The sequence below is a fragment of the Hypanus sabinus genome, chromosome 12 (assembly GCF_030144855.1).
Source record: "Hypanus sabinus isolate sHypSab1 chromosome 12, sHypSab1.hap1, whole genome shotgun sequence".
Taxonomy (NCBI): Eukaryota; Metazoa; Chordata; class Chondrichthyes; order Myliobatiformes; family Dasyatidae; genus Hypanus; species Hypanus sabinus.
Genome location: NC_082717.1, coordinates 62,118,855 through 62,144,884, shown reverse-complemented (window position 1 = coordinate 62,144,884; position 26,030 = coordinate 62,118,855). Strand labels below are relative to the sequence as shown.

General features: G+C 39.3%; 1 protein-coding gene across 5 annotated transcripts in view; it reads right to left on the bottom strand.

The window, feature by feature from the left end:
* LOC132402935 (rho guanine nucleotide exchange factor TIAM2) overlaps nucleotides 1-26,030 on the bottom strand; it is a 263,572-nt gene that overhangs the window by 172,246 nt on the left and 65,296 nt on the right. Inside the window, exon 3 of one of the 5 annotated variants that reach the window (XM_059986063.1) lies at nucleotides 19,823-20,135. The exons of the other annotated variants lie outside the window; for them this stretch is intronic. The gene's annotated coding sequence lies outside the window, so the exon portion shown is untranslated. The remainder of the gene's footprint in view (nucleotides 1-19,822; nucleotides 20,136-26,030) is intronic. 5 annotated transcript variants of the gene reach the window in all.

Below are 26,030 nucleotides of genomic sequence, written 5' to 3'. Positions count from 1 at the left end.
CATTCGATGCTGCAATGCAATATTTACAAAGAATTCTTGCAAGTACCTCTAGCTTACATGGATGATGACCAACAGAGCAAATCTGAACAATTTGCAATTCAATATTCAACTCAAACCTATTTGGTGTAAAGTTAAACGAACCACTTAAGGTCACCTCCTTGTAGTGAAAATAACAAATGTTTAAAAAAAATCAGACACCTGAAACAACGGCTACAAGTGCCTGCATATAATTCTGCTGTACAATAAAATATGGATATGAAATTGTTGCTTTTAAACCTGGATACGAGCGAATGGACAAAACAGAAGAAAAGCTTTTAATCCTGCCAGTGAATCAGGCAGCTAAGATTCTATAATCTACTGGGCAGTGGAGCATGGAGGGGAGAATCTTCATGAAAATTGAGAGAGTTGGGATTGACAATGGGCTAAGCTGTGTACCACAGATTCACTCAGTGGCCACTTTATTAGGTTCATCTGCTTTAATCAGCCAATCGTGTGGCAGCAGCTCAACGCATCAAGGCACGGAGGCATGGTCAATAGATCAGGTATTCAGAACAAACATCAGAATGGAGAAGAAGTGTGATTTAAGTGACTTTGACCACAGAATGATTGTTGGTGCCAGACAGGATGATTTGAGACTCTCAGAAACTGCTGATCACCTGGGATTTTCATGCACAACTGTCTTTAGAGTTTACAGAGAATGGTGTGGAAAAACAAAAAACAATCCAGTGAGCAGCAGTTAAGTGGGTGAAAACACCTTGAGGAGAGAGGGCAGAAGACAATGCGCAGACTGGTTCAATCTGACAGAAAGACAACAGTAACTCAAATAACCACACATCACAAACGAAGACCATCTCTGAATGTGCAACACATTGAACCCTGAATTGGATGGGCTACAGCAGCAAAAGACCACAAACACACAGAAATACACTCAGTGGCTGCCTTATTAGGTACAGGAGGTACCTAATAAAGTGGCCAAAGATGGTCACAAAACACCACATCTTTCTGGCAATCTGAAGTCGACTGAATACTATAACTGAATATACTGATTACTGTATATAATCTGTTCTTGAACCAGCTCTAACCCGACAGAGTTTTCTGGGGGGAAGATATGGACCCAGCAATATTATTGCATTCCAATTAGAACACCAGAAATAGGCAGCACTAAAGTGGAGAAAGGTCAGATACACCTGCAAGAGTCAGAGCTTCCCTGCAAAATCTGGGCCATTCACTTGACCACAATCTACAACCTCAACAGAAGAGTGGAGAACAGGTCATCAATGCATCAAATTACTTACTTTCCTTAAACTGCTAGGTTGTTGACTTCACATTATGTTACACCAACTGGGGCTAAGACTGCTGGTTGCCCAAATGTCACAGCCTAAACTAATCATCAGAAATCATATTTGTTTTCTCAGACAGAAGAAGGGCTCATTCTCAAATTCATGAGAACTCAAATTCATTGAGAAATGAGATTTCTCAAATTCAAAATATTTCCAAGGTTTTAAGAAATTTTATAAGTAATGATTCCACCCTTTACTTTTCTATGACAACTTATAATTACTACATGGCAAAATATTTATAAATTATACATATTCTACATCTAGTTCAAATAAGGCACTGAAGGAATCAACATTAATTGATACTCAGAAAAAATGAAAGCCCTTGAGAAATTGGAGTTAAAGACAGGAAAGCTGAGGGTAATGCCTGAAGTGACCCAGATGTCGAGGTTTTTATCTGCTCCACCAAGGGATTTAAACAGTAGGACAATTCAGAGTGGGCGGGCACCTTTCATCTGAGTTCGGGAGGAGGATGTGCAGACTCAGGAGGGCAGTATAGTGTTTTGAGGAGAATGGAATGGAGTGGTGGGAGACAAGGGCATGCCTTCAGTACTTTATTGCTATGGACCTCACAGTAATTTGCCTCTTCACAATGGAATAATCCACCTCTTCATATACAGTGATTTATCCATAATGAAAAGCAAACACACCTGAGTCTTATTTGGCTCTGTCACGATTCTCCCATTTTACGGCACTGACATTATTTAACCAACCACACAAGTCTTCCCCCATTATGGCTAAATGTTGAATTGTGCCTTGAATTGCAACATAACTCCACTACCCAATATTCCTAACTGTAGCAGTACACTTGAGACACAAAATCTCAATTACCAGTTTGGCAGTTACAATAAACATAAATGTTCTTCCTTTTCACATTTACTCTTTCAAAGCTGGTAAAAAAAATAGCAAGTCTATCTGAACTGCATAATGAATAGTTGCATTAATGTCTCTGCATAAAGTTTCCAAACTGGTCCAGTGTCATATTTAACTTCTTACATTTCAATGAGTTTGTGCATAAAATGCCTTCATGATGGAGCAACTTTGCTTACAGGCATGCTCTTCAATCTTACACTGCTCAATGATTCAAATGCTTTCTGAGACTCTTCCAGTCAAGATGTCGCCTAGCTGCAGATCTGCTTGAGATCGTGTCTCAGGTTGAGTTAGGTTTTTAAGTTTGTAGGGATGGTTCTGGGGACAGAGAGGGGGAGTTGGGGGTCAGGTCCTGGCTTAGGGATATGGATGTGGGGAATTATTGGTTAGATTAGAGGGATGTGGAGCAGTTAGAAATCAGGCCTCTGCTCCACACATGGTACAGTGATCTGAACATGCAGACAGTGAACATCTTGGCATCCACTCGGCGATCAAGGACCAGACGTGGAAGTGTGACAAAGGACATAAGTGGGTGTCGGGCTCTCTCAGATCAGGGGATCCCGGGATTAAATGCCCATGTGAGGAGTCCTGGAGTTCGAGTTCCCATCATTGTCTAGTCCGGGATCAATACTGAAGATTGATCATAAATCTGGAATTTGAATCCGATTTGCTCTTATTGTGTCTGTTTTGTTGCGTTCTGCGCTGTTCTGCCGAGTATTGAGAGCATGCTATATTGGCGTCAGCATGTGTGATAACACTGACGGACTGCCACAGCGCATCCTTGGCAGAATTCACTGTATGTGTCACATGTCCACGTGTACGTGAGAAATAAATCTGAATCTGAGCAGAATCTGAACCCAGTTTTATTAAACTTGTTTAATTATACTGCAATATTTGGGTCTTACTAAGCATTACTTTGTTTACTGTTAATTTATTACCTGTAAAGCTGCAGATACACAGAAGTACCAGGCTGAGAACAAAAGATTAACAAAAAAAAATCAAGAAACTTTATATGAAGTCAAATTTGGTAAAAAGCAGCAACTGTCATCTACAATTGTCATTCCAGCATCTGCAGAAACTCATGTTTATAATTGTCACCTGCATTTGAAATTGGGTTTTCAAACTGCCAGCCACATTGTCTCGAGTACTGAGGATCCACATTTCATAGGGCATCAGGTAAAAGTATTATATTTACAACCATGTGTGATAACACTGGTGAACTGCCACAGCACATCCTTGTCCGAATTCACTGTATGTGTCACATGTCCACGTGTACGTGAGAAATAAATCTGAATCTGAGCAGAATCTGAACCCAGTTTCATTAAAATTGTTTAATTATACTGCAATACTAAGTTGCTGCTGGTGGACCTGAGGAGGGCTAAGGCACCGGTGACCCCTGTTTCCATCCAAGGGGTCCGTGTGGACATGGTGGAGGATTACAAATACCTGGGGATACGAATGGACAATAAACTGGACTGGTCAAAGAACACTGAGGCTGTCTACAAGAAGGGTCAGAGCCGTCTCTATTTCCTGAGGAGACCGACGTCCTTTAACATCTGCCGGACAATGTTCTACGAGGCTGTGGTGGCCAGTGCTATCATGTTTGCTGTTGTGTGCTGGGGCAGCAGGCTGAGGGTAGCAGACACCAACAGAATCAACAAACTCATTCGTAAGGCCAGTGATGTTGTGAGGGTGGAACTGGACTCTCTGACGGGGGTGTCTGAAAAGAGGATGCTGTCCAAGTTGCATGCCATCTTGGAGAATGACTGCCATCCACTCCATAATGTACTGGTTAGGCACAGGAGTACATTCAGCCAGAGACTCATTCCACCGAGATACAACACTGAGTGTCATAGGAAGTCATTCCTGCCTGTGGCCATCAAACTTTACAACTCCTCCCTCGGAGTGTCAGACACCCTGAGCCAATAGGCTGGTCCTGGACTTATTTCCACTTGGCATGATTAACTTATTATTTAATTATTTGTGGTTTTATATTGCTGTATTTCTTCACTATTCTTGGTTGATGCGGCTGTAATGAAACCCAATTTCCCTCAAGATCAATAAAGTATGTCTGTCTGTCTGATCAATTCTTCTCATCCAAATGAAGAGAACTTGTCTGTTAGCAATTGTTGCTGCATTTACTGGCTGCCAACTGGAAACTAGAGTCAGCTGTTAGGATTTCCTACCTAAAGCTTTGTTGCTGCTTTGCCCTATACAAAGCGAGCTCAAAAGGAGAACATAAACTTACAGATACACTGATAGAAGTCTGGTCATCACACTGAGAAGTAAAGAATATTCACATAGCTGGAGACAAATGAGACAGCAGATGCTGAAATCTGCAGCAACACAGCAGGTCAGGCAGCATCTGTGGGAGAAATGGACAGTCGATGTTTTGCCTTCACCTGGGCTGGTAAATGTTTACATATCCCATGCATTCTGAGGGAGATATTACCATGCTTCTAACGTCAAGGAAGAAGGTTGCGGAAAAAACTCAAATTAATCTCTCAGGATTTGAGGAAATAATTGCTTCGAATATATTGGTCTAAAATTCAGAATTGTGCACTGCTAACATGTGTATTTATTCCGAATACACATCAGAAAAGCACTTGCACATGGCATTATACAGAAAGCTCTTTTTAAATGCACAGCGACATCACCAGTTTTCACATTGCAAGTTTCCACAGCTATGATAGCCATCACTCCTTGAAGTTTATTCAAAGACTCCCCAAAAACAAAAGAACAAGTTTCTTTTTACCAACAATAATCACTCTATTCAACATGACTTAAGTTCTCCATATCTAAAGGAAATCATGTTTATGAATATTTGTTTCTACCCATATGAAACAAGCTCATTTATGATTAAAGTTGATGTACCAGAAAGCCACTTTTAAGTTAGAGGTGTCGATAATTGAACCTCCAAGAGCTATTCACTTGATACTTCAACATACAAAGTGGGAAGCATCACATGGAATTGTATGACAATAATCTTCAAACCTACCTTCACTAGGTAATACATTGAATATATACAGTGGATTGTGGTCAATTAGGCCATTGGTTAATTGTGGCGACTTATTAGGGACAACACGTAACAAAAACAAATCGAGAAAATTGTCAGGATTCCTTTCGCTTACTTGGGGCAGGACAATGTTGCTGAACAGTTTCTAACTTGCATCAGTCACATTAAAGTGGCCATTAAAGAGCGTCAATGAGCGAACAGTTTTTAAAATAATGTCAGTTATGTGTGTCTGTGTTAAAAAAAAGATTACTTTTTGTCACTGATGTTGCCGAGAAATAGGCAGTAAGCTAACTCCTGACAGTTTCACACACTAAAACTTTGGCTCACTGGGGCAGCCGTTTAATTGGGTCAAAATGTACTAGTTCTGATGAATCCCAATTAACAAGAATCCACTATTTTTTTTGTGAAGTGAAAGAAGAATTGCACAAAAAGATGGGAATTTGTCTGTCCAGCCACAAGCTGGGACATTACGAGTGTGTAACCACACTGTTAAGTTGAGAGCATGGTGTTTCTAGATGCCAAAATCATCCATCTGTGTAGCAATTCAAAAAAAACTGAGTGGTGCACATTTGGAAAAGACATCTGCAATAACAACCCTCACAAATTGCCTGCCAAATAAAAGAAAATGATATTCAAATATTTGAAGAGCATTTTAAACATACCTCATTCCCAACGCTAACTGCTGAATCAAAAGTTGTTCACACCACAGAAACACTTTCATCTCCCACTGGTGCTTTGATGAACAAAATATTCAAATACTTGGTGAAATCGTTATTCAAACTCACAACTTACTTTCCTGGCAAAATCTATACTCTCCCATTGTTTTAATTAAATAGCCATTTTAAATATGTTAGACTTCCTGTAAGGGCTCTGTGTTTGGAGGTTAAATTTCCAAAATCTTAAACCTCTTAGCTATTCAAGAGAGTACCGATATTACAGGAAAATTCTTACTACAAACAAAAACATTCAGCACTCAGGGTTTTCACATCCAAAAGAGGAACCATTTAGCCTCAAACTGTATTAAATATTTTTTAACTATCATATTGAAAATGTTGGAAGGAACTCTGTCTGTTGCCCTAGCGTGTTTTCACTTTGCCAAGTATCTGTCCAGCCTGTACACGCTGATCAGGTGCACAGTAATTAAAATTCTCCTGTACTAATGACAAACAGGAAATTTCTTCCCAGATCAGCTCAAGGGAATGAGTTAACCAGTTAAAAATAGTACCAGTGTTGCTTTCCCTTTTTCCTTGCAATACAACTAGAGTGAGACCTACCTATTGATAGAACAATGTATGCACATCATTGTAAGATAATCATTGCCCACAGCTGCTTGGCATTTGGCACCAAGCAGCAGCAAGCATCAGGCTATTTCAATTAAGGCAAGAGATGCAAATAGTCTGCTATGCTGCCACTTACAAAAGAGCCCTTCAAAAGGGAGAAACTGGAAAGAAAATTAAAGAAGGGTGCGTCACAAATACAAATTTCATGCATCTGCCCAGCATTCTAATGACCAATTATTCAATGGCCAATTAAAAAGTCATTAGAAGAGAATAGCAGGTGCTTCTCAGTAAGTGAGCGAACAGTTTTGTCTTAATGAACAAAAATGCAAAAGCCACACATTCTGCTGGGGTTCCACCAAACAAAAAGTTAATGGTCTGTATTCACAAATGTTAGTGCTAATTTAAACACATTTCAACTTGTCACCAGGAGTGAGCATTACGCTGCCTGAATCAATTTAAGCACAAGAAATACTCACGTCATTTACACTGTGATGAGAATTTACATAAATTAAGAGGTTTCTCAAAAGAAACGATTTTCAATGATACAAAGGACAAGTACTTTTTTAAAAAGGTTCAAAATTTGCAATAACTTGTTACTTTTCATTTTTAAGAGTAGGTTTTGCTATTTCCCTTATTACAAAGCTAGTTGTTTAATTAAAAAAGCATTGCCCTACGGAAAACCCTGGTTTTGGTAGAAAGAAATGTGGAAGTGGTTTCTCATAAACAAATGATAATTAGCAAACACAATTAAAAGGTGCTTGCTAACAGACTATCTTTGTTAATGGTGCCACTGTGCATACAGCCATGTTCTTCACTAAGTCATAAATACAAACCTATGCTACCTATTCCATTATCTATATATTCTAGCAATTCTATTCATAACAGAAAGGGTCTATGCCCAAATACAGAAATTATTTCCTTGGAATTTAACAATAAAACTGCTTACTTCATTAGATCAAATAATCCAGATAGAATCTATGCTGGACTTCCCGCTGAATGGGAAGTTGCTTATTTGGGACAACTCTTAAACAATAAAAACTAATTGAGAAAGTAGCCAGGATTCCTTTTGATTATTTGGGACACTGTGTTGCTTAATTGGGGCAGGAGACTGTTGGTGAAGTTTCAGATAAATGCACTTGTGTGGCCATTACGCACGTTACGCCATGCTTAGAGCAGACAGTTTTTTTTAAAGCGTCAGTTGTATGAGCTTGTGTTCAAAAAGCAGTGATTTTGTTGACTTCATCAAGTTAAAAACTACAATGTATTTGAAGGTACCTTGAATGTTACAATGAAAATGAAGATTGGGGGATGCAATTGTCAAGAGTGTTGTATGAAAACAGTCCAATGGCTACACTCGATGTCTGTGCTGTTTTGTTCCTTTTACAGTCAGCCAAAAGATCACAACAGATGAATTCATCCATCGATAACTATTAGGAATTAATGCAGTTTTATAATACTGCAGAGGCATGGATAATGTTCTAATTGGTTCTGTATTCCATTTAAATACATAAATTTATCACTCAGTTGGATGGTTTATACCTCTAATTATTTCCATGAAATTTCAGCTAATTGGGCCAGAAATTACTGGCCCCAATGTGTGCCAATTAACTTGAATCCTCTGTATTCACACCAGCAACATTTTACTTTAAAATAAAAATACTGTATTCTCTCCATTCTCTGCTCCCATGATGAGGAGTGTATGTTAAATGTAGAAATCTGCAGCTCCTACATTAGGCCCCTACAGTCAGAGCAACTGCTTCAACTGAAGGAAATTACCTCATGAAGGAATTCCACAGCAATTTTAAGTGAATACATTTCCTGAAATAATATTTGCCTGACGGTTATGCAAAGATCAACTCATGCAAATTGTACACTGATGGAAGAAACCCAGAGGGAATTGAAACAAAAAGTTCAAGGGCTGTTAGAGCAATCACAAATGAATTTGGGACTCTAGTTTTACTGCGTTGCCTTCGCCTGAAACAAAGCACTCAAATATTGACCTGCACCTGGACATTACTTATTGATTGGATCCTTCCATCTTTGTAACAACAAAAGATGACTTGAAGATATTGCAAATTGCACACAGTGAATATGTCTGGAGGCTGTTTATTCCACTTGGATGAAAGCCACAATAAGCCACAGACTTCTAAACTGTATTCTGCCAATGACTGGCTCCTCATTGTTGTGTATTTAATATTTCAGTAATATTGTAAACACATTGTTTGATTAAGCATTCTTTGTTTAAATAATTCACATGGGTTATATGCAAAAAGTTCGTGATGGCATACATCATTACACTACCATGCCTTAAGTATGTGCCTTTCTAAAAGTAAAACAAAGAGTAGACGCATTATTCTGGGCTCAGTGTTTTTCTTTCAATTAGTTTTATTTTTTGGAATTACAAAACTTAACAGTGGCAACGAAGAAGTTTTAAACACAGCACTTTTTTTTTGGAAGGGGCAGTCAAGTTTTAAAAAGGCAAAAAACAGATGTAATTCATACTTTAGTGCATATCGGTGATGATAATAAATTTTTAAAAAGTGGAAATGGCTACCTATATCAGAAAGATTGCACAGGAGATAACTGGATATTGTACACTGAGCAAATTGAACAATATTTTGAAGCAAATGAAGTAGCCAATAAGAAATGAGTGACTGCTTTGCTGAGTGTACAGGTAGAGGAGCATACAGTTTGAGTAGAAGGTTAACTGCTCCAACAAAAACAGCCAAAATGAACATTGCTGGAACACTTGGAACCAAAACCATTGTTGACTGCAGAATGCTTTATGATTTTATAAGTGGAATCAGAAGGAAAGGGAATCCATTTCAGCATATGTGGCTGAACTGGAGAGATTTCTTAAGCATTGCCAGTTCAATAACAGGCTTAATGATGCACTGAGAGATCATTTATTTTGTGGAATCTTTCAAGAATGCATTGTAAAACAATACACAACTGAGGCACAACACACTTCAAAGTGCAGTTTAAATCACTGTATCAGTGGAACCCCCATCCAGAGACACAACTGAATTGCATTCAGGAATGAAAGTGAGTATGAACTAAATAGCAACCTCTAAACAAAATCCTGCCCGGCCAAACAAATTGTGTTATTGTTGTAGCAGAGGCTCACGTATACTAGACCAATGCAGGCTTAAATGTAATACTTGCAGAAAATACAATAAAGTAGGACACATACATAGAGCATGTCAGGCAGTCAAAAGTAATTGGACTGCACAGGGAAAAGAAAAAGCTAAAATGTCAAGTTGCAATTTCAAAAGACTGCCTAATCTGCAGGCTGTTGATATAATATTTGATAACAATGAGAATGACACAGGACTGAGATTTACAATGTGAAAAATAACAATAAACAAGCAATATAGCATACACCTCCACTACAGCCTCAAATGTTGTTGATGTGTTGAGGAGCTTCTTCTCAAGGACTGGTGTTCCAGAACACTTAGTCAAGGACAATGGACCACAGTTTGTGCAGAAAAATTCAGTCATTCCTGAAAATGAAAGGAATAAGACATACTACATCTGCACAGTATCACCCAGCTACAGGTGGCTTGGTGGAAAGGTTTGCTCAGAGTCTAAAGAATGCCTTGCAAGTAACATCAGCAGAACACATTATGGTGACACTGAATCAGAAGCTCACCAATTTCCTCCTTGCATATTGCAATGCAATACACTCCACAACCAACAGCTCACCAGCTATGTGGTTCCTGGGCTATTCCTTGTGCTCATACTGGGATCTCCAATCTGAGGAATATGCAGTACAAACAGCTGAGACAAATGAGGAGATCCCTAAACAAGGAGATTCGATGTTTCACTCTTGGACAAGCGGTCCTGCCAAGAGACTACAGAGGTGATCAAAAGTGGCTACTTAGAATGCTTAAGGACAGAACTAGGCCACTCTCCTACACAGTGTGTCTGATGTCATCTGGAGATGACACATTGATCAGTTGAGGAGAGCAGAGTCAATTGGTCTCTTTTTGACATAAAATAATTCAATTGTTTACAATTGTTCATGTTATGCCAGTGTCAGTGTTTTTGAAATAAAAACCTCTGTACTACTAACATATGCATTAAATGACATTTTACAGATGTGGTACAAGTAATGATAGAGATTATGTCCCAGGAAGCAGATAGCACTGGGTCATTTTGTATTGTGTGACTCTTGCATAATTTATAGAGAAACTACAGAAGACTCACTATTATACGAATCATGCTTATAGACATTAGGTTGGTATATTACTTCATGTGATATGTATCTGATCTCTCAAAATGAAGGGTTGTCACAAGGCAAAAATTAACAGCTGAACTATATTGTTCTTTCTTCTAGTTGTAAAATTATAACAAATTCAATCAACTCTGATGCAAATCTATCTTTCAGCTGCTGACTGGACTGCTGGAAATTGCCAATATTTTCTAATTTAACTTTACTTTCTGGCATCAAAGCCATTTAAAAAAAATTCAAAACTGACACTTGCTATATCCACTACAAACACCTCCCCCTTCCTGCACCCTACCCCCAACTAAAACCCAATGAAAGGCTGCAAAAGGCAAGGCTGAATAATAGGAACAGGATGCAGTTAGCATTTTTGCCATTTCTGGTATCACGTTTTAGATGGAAAATTATAACTACAAAACTCGAGACTAAAAACCCCAGGGTAAAACACTAGTGTAATCTACAACAGCTGTCAAGGAAAAGGGTCTACAGTCTTTGATTTCTAACTGTAAATGTGAACAGCAGTGTTTGAAGCTATTGCTTCATATCACTAATTCAGGGGCATTTAAACATGATCGAAATGAACAAAAAGACTGGAACAGATGCCTGGCTGTTAAGAAACCCTCAACCCATGGAAAAACTTGTAAGTAAATCTCCACCTACCAACTGAAAGTGACTGGTGGACAATTATGACTGTTCATTTAATTAGAAGGTTGATGGATTTCATATCCCTGGAGAACATGATGTTCTTATAATTATTTCCTAACTGGTCTATATCAGGTTGAATGAAAGCCCTATCTGAACTCCAATCCTCTTTCGCCCCTTAGGACTTTTACTTGGCAATACTTTGAAGTATGGCAATTATCCAATAATACCTTGCACATGCAGATATTACAGAAAACCAAGAATACATCTGGCAGAGTAGAAGCACCTCAACAGTAAATGGTCGGGGGAGAGTTGCACACAACTGCTTAGAAAATTATGGACATAGTAAAAGGGAAGGAGAGTGCATGAGAGTTACATAAGTCTCTAGAATAAATAAAAAGACAAAATTTTAGAAAGGAATAACAATTTAACTACCAGTAACATGAAAACAGAATTGAAAAGGGTGATGAATACAGGACTGAAGGTGTTATATTTGAATGCACACAGTATATGGAATAAAGCAGATGATCTTGCAGAGCAGTTAAGTCATGGCTGAAAGATAATTTTAGCTGGGAACTAACATCCAAGGATACACATCACATCGAAAGGTCAGGCAGGCGGTTAGAGACTGTGGGGTGGCTTTGTTGATATAAAAAAAAATGAAATCAAACCATTGGAAAAAAATGACATAGGATCAAAGGATGTAGAACTCTTGTGGGTAGGATTAAGAAACTGTAAGGATAAAAATGCCCTGATGGGAGTTACAGTAGCCATAATGTGGGGTAAAAATTACAACAGGAAATAGGAAAGGCTTGTAAAAAGGGCAATGTTCCTATGGTCATGAGGGATTTCAGTATGCAGATAGACTGGGAAAATCAAAATGGAGTTTGTAGAATGCCTATGAGGTGGCTATTTACAGCAACATATTTGAGCCCACTAGGGAAAAGGCAATTCTGGATTGGGTGTTGTAATGAATTAGATTTTATTAGGGAGCTTAATGTAATGGAACCCTTAGGAGACTGGGAGAGAATTCACTCTGTAGCTTGACAAGGAGAAACTAAAATCTGATGTACCACTGTTACAGTTGAGTGAAGGTATGAGAGAGGAGCTGGCGAAATTGATTGGATGGGGACAGGAGCAGGGATAACAGTAGAGCAGCAGTGGACATTCAACCACTGGAAAGTGACACTACAGAGATAGAAACAAGAAAAAAAAGTAAGATGAACTCACTAAGTATTTTGAGCTAATCTTCACTGTGGATGACACCAGCCATATTCCAGAAATTCAAGAGTGTCAGGGGACCGAAGTGAGTGTAGTTGCTATTACTAAGAAGGTGCTTCGGAAGCTGAAATGTCTGAAGGCAGACAGGCACCTAGACCTCTTAGACTGCACACCAGGGTTTTGAAAGAGGTAGCTGAATAGATTGTAGTGACACGTCAGGACACACAAGATTCTGGAATGTTTCCAGAATGGAGAAATTCCGAAGTCCCTTATTAAGGATGAGGTTTCGGGGTACTTGGAGGCACACGATTAAATAGGCTGAAATCAGCATGGTTTCCTTCATGGGAAAACTTGTCTGACAAATTTGTTGGAACTCTTTGAGGGAATAACAAGCAGTATAGAGAACACAGAGTCGGTGTTGTTTACTTGGATTTTCAGATGGTATTTGACGAGGTGCTGCCCATGAGGCTTCTAAACAAGAGTCCATGGTATTAAAGGAAAGATCCAAGCATAAAGAAAAGATTGGTTGGCTGACACAAGGCAAAGAGAGGGAATAAAGGAGGCCTTTACTGGTTGGTCACCAGTAACGACTGGTTTTCCTCAGGGTCAGTGGTGTGCCCACTACCTTTCATCTTATATGTTAATGAGGTGGATGATGTCATTGTGGCCAAGTCTGTGAATAGGTGGAGGGTCAGGTAGTGTTGATGAAGCAGGGTATCTGCAGAAAGACTTGGACAGATTAGGAGAACGAGTGAAGAAGAGGCAGATGAAATACAGTGTACATCCATGCACTTTGGTAGGAGGAACAAAGGCGTAAACTATTTTTTAAATGGGGAGCAAATTCAGAAATCAAAGATGCAAAGGACTTGGAAGTTGTAGTGTAGAATTACTTAAGAGTTAACCTGCAGGTTGAGTTGGTAGTAAGAAAGGCTAATGCAATGTTAACGTTCATTTCAAGAGGACAAAAATATAAAATCAAGGATGTAAAGCTGATGTTTTACAAGGCATTGGTCAGACTGCACTTGGAGCACCGAGAGCATTTGTGGATCCCTTACCCAAGGAGAGATGTGCTGGCATTGGATATGATCCAGAGGTGGTTTACGGGAACTATCCCAGGAATGCAAGAGTGAATGTATGAGAAGCTTTGGTCCTGTACTCACTGGAGTATAGAACTATGATGGGGGGATGAGGAGGAATTTCTTTAGCCATAGGGTGGGGAATCTGTGGAATTCAATGCCTCAGGTAGCTGTGGAGGCCAAGTCATTGAGTATATTTAAAGTGGAGGTTGATAGTTCTTATGTTTTGTAACTCCAAAACAAAAAAAACAATTGAAAGGAAAACACAGAGCCAGGAGATAACTGGTATACATTCTTAGTTTTCACTTTTAGTGAAGCACATATGTATAATGCTGTGGCATAATGACACACGTACTTCGTATATATAACCGTAATGAATACTTATGCAAAGAAGGTCTAATCAAATATATTTACAAAATTACTCAAATATTACAGATATTAAAAAAACAACAATAGGTCCTTGATTAATAAGGACAAAGGTTATGGGGAGAAAGCAGGAGAACATGGTTGAGGGGGATAATAAATTGGCCATAAATGAATGGCAGAGTTTGATGGGCCAAATGGCCTAATCGTGCTCATGTCTGATTGCCCATCATTTTGCAATGATAGCCATGTGATACTGACAAGAATCATATTGAAGGATCTGGCTTTAATCCTCCTGGCTCTTGTACGTGGTTTTAAAAAACTCAGGCTAAGATTAGTTGACCAAAAAACAGACTGATAATTGAAACTTTTAGTCCATATGGTTCTATAATCTGTGTTGAATTTCTCTGCATAACTGCAGAGTAAGACACTTAAAGACTCTGAGAAAGTACCAAATAAGATGACAAACCTAAAACAAAAAAAGAAAAGATTAGAAGAAACTAAAAGAAATCGATCTTAGCTGAATTATATGGTACCTTGTTGAGAAAGCACCTGGATTAGAATACCACGTACAGGTCTGATCACTCTACCCTAGGACATACATACTTACAATTTAGGGAATACCACTGAGATTGGTTGAACTGACATTTGGGTTTGGAGGATGAGGTAGGGGAGGACGGTGCTATCCATCCTAAATGGAGAGATTAAGCCAAGAAAGAGTGGTAATTTCACACCTGTCTCATAGTGATGGTGTAGATTAGAATCAGAGCAGGGTCCAGATAAAGGGTCTCAGCCCACAACGTCCACTGTTTACTCTTTTCCACAGATGCTGCTGGCCTGCTGAGATCCTCCAGCATTTTGACAGAATAAGTGCTGCTTTTGTAAGAGATCAGCCACAGTCTTGTTGATTAGTAGAACAAGTATGTAGGGCAAAATGACCTATTCTTGCTTCTAAAGCTAACAATAAATAAAAACCCAAACTGTTATCCATTTGTGAAACTGGAAGGTGAGAAATACCCACATATCATTTGGGGGAAGCAAGCTCAAACTCCAGTTTGTAGGAAAGACACTGGTGTATATATTTAATCACAAAGAACACATTCTAAATATCAAAGGTCAAGGTGTTAAGCACCATCTTCCAAGTTCCAAGCAGAGAGAATTGTCCACTTTACAAAGAGTTACCAAACACTTGCTTTCTTGCTGTACGACTAAATGTGTTGCAACTGAAGTCATAGTAAACACAATGATACCTTAAATCAGTTACCCAAGGGGGCGGTTACATGTCCTAAGGGGGTACTAGGGAAATAAAAGTTGTCGGGGGGGGGGGAGGGGAGCAGCTAACGGCACCTTAACATGAGGCACAAGATCTGATCAACTATTTCTGAAAAGAAGGACAAGGCACTGGAACGCAGGAAGAACTGTAGCTCTGCAGGTGGTGAGCACTCGTCGTCACAACCCGCCTGAAACTCGGCAATCTCATCCAACCTCACCAACCAAACAGACATTATCAGGGACGCATAAATTAGCAACCAGGGTGCCCAACAGTTCCCCTTGACTCACAGCATGAAATGAGTTAATGGAATTTAACTGTTGGTAAACCCTCTTAACTTTCTCTGCAGAAAACAGCTTGTGCAGTGATACAGTCCTGGCTGGAATCAAAAGGTGAAATAGAGCCAGTGAACCTGCTGACCCCTCGAGGTGTTCAAAACGCCCTCAGCTTCACAAGTGTGGTCAAGAACCATCTTTGGGGACTGAGCCTTTACGTGATTGGTTAACCGTGCTAACTGGAATAGTATAAAAGCAGCTTGCCAAACACCAGCTCTATCCACACTGAAGGCTGATTTATACTTGTGCGTCGCATCGACACTGTAGGTACCACATACCCTACACCGTAGGGTGACGTGCACCTGTCCAGAAAAGTTACTCACGCGTCTTGGTGACGCAGACCGCATCAACTGTGATTGGTCTGCTTGGTAGCATCGCACTTCCTCCTACATATTTCCGATTGCTTCTCCACCACGTCTGTAGGCTGTGCGTACACCGATGCGAAATAGATGAACCAAATCGTCAAATCTACCTGCCGATATGCGAAAATGTTTGAAATGCATTTCTTCGTCCATGTATCTCACAAAGAGACTCAACACAGTGGAATAAAAACCCCACCGCCAACTAGCGTTTTGGCACAAACCAACGCACGCTCACTACGGCATAGAGCAACACAGAAGTGAAAATCAGGGCTACGGTGTATGCACAAGTATAAATTAGCCTTTACACTCAGATACCAGTTTGAATCCTTGTCAACGTAATTTTTGCTGTTGTGATTGCTTTCATCTTCACCTCACTGTTCCTTTGCGTGCCTCTACCATTGTTCCATCAATTCACGGCTGTCATCAACATCCGACAGACATTCCCAGTTGGTGTTAATTTTAATTTAGCCCTGTTAATGATGGATAAGTACATACAGTGTGATCTCTAGGAGTCTGAAGGCAGTGAAGCCTTGAATTCTAATCCTGCCAAGAATCAGAAACCACAGAAAGTGCATCAGTACAATATCACATACCCTGAGGATGGTTTTATTCTGTTCCTGCCAGATCAGTGATGCCCCATGCGTCTTATTTGTAATACTGTACTGTGCAATGAAGCAACAAAACCATCAAGATTGCACGAACACTTCTGTAAAAGACACCCTGAATAGGCTACTTATGGTGTTACTCAGCTCCCAAAGATGAAAGAAGCATTTGGAAAACATTGCGCACTCAAGTCATTTGCCAAGAAAGCTAAAAATGACTTTGATCGTGGTCTCATTGCTTCTTGTAACATTACCAAAATGATAGCAAAGTGTGGAAAATAAAAGATTAATAATTCCTGCTGTATAAGAAGTGATCACCGTTCTCAAAATAGATACCAATATTTTAAAATCAATTCCTGTGTTATAGCTCATCATACAGACGAAGTAAGTGAAAACAATGAGTATCAAATAAGAGCTGCAAAAAACAGAATTTGGGATACAAATGGATGTCAACTGTGCGAGACAATGAAGCATTATTGCTAGTGGCACATGTACTGTTTATCAAAGGTGGAAAAGTTTGTGAAGAGGTTCTCTTTTGTAAAAAGAGAAAACAAATATCAACAGAGTCAACAGAGAAACAATCTATGATGAACTCAAAACGTACATCCAGGATAAAACTATTCTGATTAGGAACATGATTTCTAGTGCAACAGATGGAGCACCATAAATGACAGGTTGCCATGATGGTTTAGTGGCATTTCTGAAGAAAGAAATTACAAGCCTCTTTGTAATCTATTGTGGAATTCATTGTCAACATCTCACAGCCAAAAACCTCAGCCAACATCTTTTTTCAAGCATGATTCTTTACAATACTTACTATCAACAAAATTAAAACTCATCTATTGAATAGCAGAACATTTCACCAGTTATGCCAAGATAACAATGAAGAGTTTGAACACTTGCTTCTTCACACTGAAGTGCGTAGGCTGTCAAAAGGGCTGCTGCTTAAAGCATTTCTTTGATCTTTCTGATATTGTGGTTGAATTTTTTCTCAATGTCAACAAGAGCTTGGGAAACAAGATTGAACTTCTAAGTGGAGATGTAGCATACCTAATGATCTCAATGACAAAGTGAACATTCTAAATATGAAACTGCAGGTGAGAATTTCAATTTAAACCAGGCAAAAAATGCAGTGTCCGCTTTTATCAAAAATTTGGAAATACCTCAGCAAAACATTTGGAGATGAGTGTTCTCACGGTTTCCCTGCATGGAAAGTATGGGACTCTCTTTCATAGATGGTGATTTGCATGAGTACTGCTTACATCCGGAGTCACTGAAGGATTTTCAGAATCGATTCAAGGATTTGAACAATCCGGAAATTCTGGACTGGGTAATTAACCCATTTCTTTGCAAGGTAGAACAGAAAGAGAGCTTGCAAGAAGAAATTATCGAAATTCAGGATGATAAAGAAGCAAAAATGCTTTTCAAAAATGTCGGGCTTTGTGGTACGTGGTTAGACTGTATTATGAAGTTTCCTGGTCTTTGGAGGAGAGCCAAACTGCTCTTCATTGTATTTCCATCCTCCTACCTTGTTGAAGGAGGCTTCAGTGCAGTGAACCACATACTCTCAAAAAACAGAAACTGCTTGGTCATTTTTACACATGGGGACTTAAGGCTTTTGCTGTCACAACTTGAACCAGATATTTCAACTCTTGATAAAACCATCAAGCTCAAGGATCACATTGATATCGAAGCTGTTGTACAGTGCTCATGTACTGTGTAAGCTAGGTTTAAAGACAAATAAAAATTTAAAACAGAATCATTTTTCTCATGTTAGCATATGGTAGACATGTTTTTACAATGGGGGTGCTGGAAAGTATATTGTGCTTAAGAGGGGCATTGGCGTGTATGAGGTTGCTTTAGGAAGATGTTGGGCTAAAGGAGGTTGGGAAACACTACCTTAAATGATTGTAGGACTGTAACAGACTGCAGTAACACTAATCCTCTATTTCACCTGTACATCTGGCACAGTGCCTCCAAACATCAAGAGGAAATTAATTGGTGAAAATAAATACCTGAATTTAGATTAATGCCAGCCATTATTTGCATATTAAGGAACACACCCATGTGTTAATAACAGCTCTTTGTCGTCTTTTACTTTGTTCCAGGTAGTCCCTCAGGACAAAGGCTGACCTGCTCCTATTCTGCTTTTGTAGATCTGGAGATGCCTGATGAGACTAATGTGTGAACCACAGACGCTTCCCTAGATGGGGTAGGAAGTGGAGAACAAGGTAGGTAAACAGACAATTTAAGAGTGAATCCTCCGTCCACCCCTTATAAAGGCTACTGTGTGATCTCAAATCTGCTCCTGAATGCTCTGCTTCAATCAGTGATTGTTGATGTTCCCTGATATCAGTGGCATTGTATTTCAACACAGCACTGAACTGCAACCTCCACTGAGTTGTGGCTCAGAATTAGTAGTTTTGTCTATTGGCTTTTTAGTTTGGGGAACAGAGAGGGGAGTTAGGGGTCAAGTTAGGGATGTGGGATAATTAGATGTCAAGCTGGAGTCCAATTCTCCTCTCCACGTTGAAAGGTTAGTGGCATTGGCAGACTAAGCCAGATTATCCAGCTGGATATTGGGGCAGCAGGTGCCACAACCCGCCATCCCCACCCCACAGATCAGCACGTAGTTGGCAGGTTCTGCAGTCAGAGCTCTGTAGGACAGGAGGAGAAAGTTCTGCTGACCCGCTGTTACCACTGAGAGCAGAATTCAAGGCCTGATGATCGGGGTCTCAACATTGGTGAGTGCAGAGTTCAAGGTCTGGTGTTCGGTGATCAGTGGGTTCTTACGGCTGACGCTGTGGGTTGAACTGGAAGTTAGAGCCTGTTGGGTGAAGCCCACGTCTGCAAATCTCTGCTAGTCCACTGGGAAAGTTGAAGCGCAATGTCTGTGAGCCTGAATCCAGTTCCGAGTCTCTGGGGTTGGAGTACTGTGTACACACATAGAGAGGGAGGGAGGGAGGAATGTGGCTTGTTTTGCTGTTGTTCCTTCATTGCTTGTTGTGTTCTGTGTTGTTCTGCCGAACATGGTGAGCACTTACGTTGGTGCGGAACAAGTGTCGACACCTGTGGGCTGCCCCACCACCCTCTTGGTTGTGTTGATTGTTAACACAAAGGATGCTGTTCACTATATGCATCGATGTACATTTGATAAAGAAACATGAATCATAATTTGTCAAAGAGCTTTGATATATCTTTAAACGTTTTCTCGACCCACCTGAGAATCTTTTCCTGTGACAGGGTTCAGAAAAGAGGGTCAGTTTTTGGGAGCCTGGTGTCACACACATGATAACATCGCCTGTCCAGCCAAAGAAACTCTGTGTAAATGGGCTTCATTTGTGGTGATTTTGCTCTTTGAGAGGCTGGCAAAGCCAATTTACTTAGCAATCCAGTGAATTTGAAAGATTTTGTGGAGACAGTGTATCTTTACAGGGTGGTATCTTTACAGGGCCCTGAGGGCCCGCTCTTATCTTGGGATCAGGCAGACATTGATCACTGCGCAGCCAGTCCACCATGAATTCTGAAGTCTTCTGAAAAATAAAACAATCAACCAATAGGTTGTGCTGGCACATTGAATGTGATGACAAAACATTTCACAGACTTTTAATTGCCTTCACCTTTAAGATGGGTCCAAATATTTTAACCTCAGATGACCCACATCACATGGTACTTCTCAGCTACCTCCTCTCAACAGTTGTATGAACTTCTTCTAGAGGCATCATGAATATTATCTTCACTGTGACAAAAGTTTGTAACCGATAGCACTATTGACCACATCATTGGGTTCTGCTACAATCATCCCCTCTGACTATGAAGTTAGGAAAAAACTGGCAACTGCCCCAGAGTTCACAGTACAATACATTATATGGCAGACCCTGGGCAGACTGTCATGGATCAACTTTCTGATGCATTTACACAACAGACAATTGTATCCATTAGGAAAAACAAGCCATAAATTATCTCCTAAACTCCTGCAGAACTAAAATAAGCTTTGGCAACCCCACACCATATAAAATAATGGGACAGGCCACACTGGTGAGTTGCAGACAAGTTGCAAGGTTCATTCTGCTCTTAAATCCGCAAAGTGGTTTCACTCATTTTTTTTTAAACACACTGATCTACTTCTGCAGATTTCCAATGCCATTTCTAGAGCCCGTTGTCAGTGATTAATGACTCAGTGTTTCCACGTTCACCTGAATGGTGAAATGTTTTGGACTATTAGACTGGGCTTTCTTCGCCCAAAAGGTATAACCACTGAAAAAGGTGGAACAAGGTTATTCAAATTCAAAGTAAATTTGTTTTCAAAGTTCACATATATAACCATATACAACCGTGAGGTTCGTTTTCATGCAGGCATACTCAGTCGTCCAAAAACCATAATAGAATCAATGAAAGACTGTACCCGACAGGACAGACAAACAACCAATGTGCAAGATGACAAACTGCAAATACAAAAAGGGAAAAAATAATTATAAAACATAAGCAATGAACAGAGAACATGAAATCATGAGTCTTTGAAAGTGAGTGATTTGGTTGTGTGAATAGTGCAGTGATGGGGCAAATGAAATTGAGTGAAGTTTCCCCACTGTTTCAAGAGGGGTAATAGCTGTTCCTGAACCAAGAGGTGTGGGTCCTGTGTCTTCTGTACATTCTTCATGATGGCAGCAGCAAGAAGAGAGCATGATTTGGGTAGAGGAGATTGCTGATGATGGATGGTGCTTTTTCTGCAACAGCACACTGTACAGGTGCTCAATGGAGTGGAGGGTTTTACTCATGATGGACTGGGTCATATCCACTACTTTTTGAGGGACTTTCCATTCAAAGGCATTGACATTCCCATACCAGGCTGTGAGTCAACCAGTCAGTATGGATATTTGTCAAAGTTTTACATGTCATGATGAATCTTCAGAAACTTCCAAGGAAGTAGAGGTGTTGCTGTGCTTTCTTTGTAATTGCACTTACATGCTGGGCCGAAGACAGGTCCTTCGAAATAATAACACCTAGGAACTTACAGTTGCTAAACCTCTCTACCTCTCATCCTCTGATGAGGACTGGCTTATGGACCTCTGGTTTCCTCCGCCTAGTCAATAATCAGCTCCTTGATCATGCTAACACTGAGTGAGAAGTTGTTGTTGTGGCACCACTCAGCCAGATTTTCAAACTCCTTCCTCTACGCCAAACTGCATTATCAGCTGTGTGCCACCTTGGTCTGGCAGATGATATACACTTGTCTTGCACAACAGGGATGATTTCCAAAAGACTCTTCATTCATATATAGACACTCAAAAAAAAATCTGTTTATTTTCCTGGATTTTAAGCTCTGTTTCAAAATAGTAGGCATTTCTACTTTTGACAGATTAAAGAAATAATAGTTTTATTTGTCAATGCACATTGAAACATACAGCGAAGATACAGTCAACAGCCAACATAGTCCAGGATGTGCTGGGGGCAACCCACAAGTGTTGCTATCCATCTGACACAAACTTAACTTGCCCACAACTTACTAACTCATACACCTTTTGAAATGCGGGAGGGAACCCAGGGATTTATTAGTTGCTGAATTACGGACCCTCTTTATCAGGAATGGTGCGCCTTTCCCTACATTGTTTTATCATTTCAAATCTTTGGGAACCTAAACATATGCAGAAGAAACAGAATTCCGCAGTACAAACCTTCTGCCAACAGATGCAGCAAGATCACAGAGGGTCCATTTGACCCCAGTAAGCAACACAAGGATCCTTTCTCTGCTTGAATTCCTAAATCCCAAACAGAAAATTGTAGAATCCTTATGTTTAGCCACTGAAGAATGAAAAGCGCTATAGCAAGGAATTCCTTTTTAAATAAGAGTCACAGTAAACCTCAAGTTATATCAAAATACCAAATAAAGTTCATGTCACAAATGACTAACACATGCAACTTTTAAAAACAGTCTGCTGGCTATAAATAGAAATTCTTTTACATGTTTCTGAACACTATTGGAATACATCAGTTCAATAGTTCAAAATCCATTTTAGCATAATTATTGCATTGGCACACAGTGATTACTTGTTGCTTGTTGAAAACATCCTTGTCAGTATGAATGGAGCAGCTATTAAACTGATAATACAATCAGTCAACTCTGTGGGTGCGGCACGATGAAAGAAAAAAAACTTAAGAAAACTTCAACTTCACGTAATGAAAGGGGCACTTAGGGGAGCAGTTCTAGAACAGGCAAGGTTGACTTGCTCTTCAGTCTTGGCGATTTACTTGAACACGTTTTGTCACATGTGAGGAGACATTGTCAGTGCACTGTTAATTGTGGTGCTTCCTCTGAATGCTTGGCCTTTATATACTTTTCAATCAGTGGACTGGACATCATTTCCGAAACTCAATTATGTTGTGGGGAAGAAACCTTGTTGTTGATTGGTTGTGTGGCAAACTTTGTGCGCTGTAGCCTGGAATTTTGCCTGAATTGGCTCATAAATGGGATTGGGGTCTATGTGTTAAGCAGTATATAAAGGACACAATAATCACCATGTCTCTTTGCAAGGTAACAAAACGTTTGCAAGTAAATTACCAAGATCCGAAGACAACTCAACCCAACCACCAACCATCTTCTGAGTTATGGAAGCACTAAAATTTGCATGCCTTCATAAACCAGTTGCTAGAACTAGGAATGTAAAGGCATCAAGATGATACTAAATTTAAAGAATTACATTTGTAGACTTCAGAAGTTTACCAGCATCAACAGATTCAATATGCATCATTACAAAGTATTTTAGTAGTTATTAGCAGTTTGTGCACTGTCACAAAAATACTAAAAATGTTAGCAAAACATACCGTGATTTATTGCACTTCTCAATAAATCCTTTTACGCATTTGGTTACATTTACAAACAATCAAAGGAGACACGTCAATAAAGGGTTATACTTATAATGATATGCAATAATCAGAAATATATCAAATATACCAAAATATAATCTATTTAACATTACTTTTAAGGACTTGTGTTGACTTGTTTTTTTGCAGAAAGCTCAGTTTGTTACAGGACTTTTTGGGTTTTCAATTTAAGTGTTTAATTAAACTCCCAAAATGTGCAATTGTACAAAAACCTGAAACTGAACAAAAACACATTGCCTGTTTTGGAAGATCTGTTTAGGTAGGATTAATCTGATTGGTTAGAATCTCAAGCACAACCATAAAATGTGAATCCATTATTTTAATTTCATTGGTCATATGCATTCCAGTGAAGGTAAATAAATAGGCAAAAATCAATTTAATTGCAGCTGTTGGCCAAAAAAAACATTAAATTTTTGGAACTTCCCTTTAAAAATTAGTTTTCTCATCTATATTGAAGAGTCAAATTTTAGATCAGCAAATCTTATACAAAATATTTCCATAACCTACACCTGTCACATGCATGTTCTTTAACATTGAAGTATTTCACACAGTAGAGGGATCTCAATTACTCAACAAATAGACAGGTAGAAACAAATAACAAGGGATCATGTTCAAAGTAGGGAAAATACTTCTTTGTTAGAAATTTTTAACTTCTATAATTTTTTTAAAAATGAGAACATTGAAACAATGTGAAATATGTTGCTTGCCTCAATGACTAACACTGCGTGCAGATGGCAGCCCACAAGTGTTGCTGTGCAAACAAATTAGCAACCTGGACGTCTTTTGTATGTGGGATATGTGGGAAGAATCCAGAGCACATGGACAACACCCATGCGGTTACAGAGATAACGTACCAGAGACAGCAGCAGGACTTAAACCCCAATCTTCCAATTGTTATAAAGTGCAACGTTAAATATGTTTGATTTGGCAAAGGAAACAAAAGTAAGGTAGTATTTTCAAAATGGCATGCATACAGTAATTTGCTTTGCAGCTTCATAGAAATTCAGTTATTCTGAGAAACTATTTACTACAATTATCATACTGGAAACTTCTAGAATGGGAAGCAAGTAAAGCACAAGAAGCCAAATGCACTGACTGAAACTTAAAATAAAATTGCTTGAACATATTTTTTTACTGGAGGCAATCACCACAGTTATTTTCCTACATTCGGACTGTTAGCAATGCAACTAGCTGCTGGGAAATTCCTGAGTATTCATAACGAAGCCTGAACTGTTCTCAAAAAGGAATAAACAAACAGGTTCTTCTCCAAGGGAATAGACAAGAAAATGTCAATATAACTCTAGAAGATACCAAACAAAAATGACAATATTTGGGTAATATACAGGACAGTTGATAGGATTAAGTGACAAAGAAACATAGAACAGATTGAGTAAACAGACAAAACTCATACAGATTTCAATGAAAGCAAATGTGAGGTCAGTAACTTTTCAAGAACAGACATGGGTATCAATTAAATGGTTAAAGCTGCCAAGCAAAAGAGATTTCCAAGTGATTTAGGGGTTCTGTACACATGAACATATAGCAGTTAGGTACGAAATATAAAGGAAGCTCTAATGAAATATTAGTCATTGCATTGAAGTGCTAGAATATATTGGAAAAAGAAGCTCTGTTCATGTATAGTTTCGGACAATAGCATTATAATAGATATGAATTTCGAACATGTGCAATACAATATTATAATGGTGTGAAGGATCAATACTTACAAAAGCTAGTGGGCATGTGGAAGATTAATTGATAGTGATATAGAAGCTCCTGAAAGGAAGTAACACAGCAGCATAATGAGGGTGACCATACAACATCTTGAAAGGGGACAGATCATTTAAGTTACTCTACAGCTGCTCTTTTGATTCCTTTCAGAATCCAAAAAATACCACAAACTGATTCATGCACCACCCCCATTTCCCCTTTCACTGGCAGGAAGATTTGGAATTTAATTTAGTACATTAAAATGAATGTTTGCTCATTCAGCGGTGAGTCTGGAAAGCAAAAGTCTAAATACATGATTCAATAGGATATGGAGCCAAAGGTCTATAAAAAAATGGATGTCATGATCTCACTGACTGAGAGAATATGCCCAAAACACTGAATGGATCTGACCAGATCTTAAACCAAAATACTGGAGGTACACATCAATGCAGGCAACAGCTAGAGACAAAACTGAACAGTTGATATTGCCAAATGAGGCCCTTCATCAGATCTCAGCCTGAAACATTGACTGTTCATTTTCCTCCATAGTTGCTGCTTGCATTGCTAAGTTCCTCCAGGTCGGTCTCAGTTTCTCTCTCTCCCCCTCCCTCTTCCCTCCCTCCGTCTCTGAGTGTGTGTCAATCCATACACCAACATCAATGATCTACTCCTAAAAAACCACCACTTTAGATTAGTCAATTCACCAGAAATCAAGTCTGAACATTCATTGTTGCCTTAGTCTACAGAACCTTTGGATTATACCTGACCCAAGACCAACCCAGGGAATTTTGCCAAGACCCAACTCTATGTCAAATGTCAAAAAAATTACAAGTCCTTGT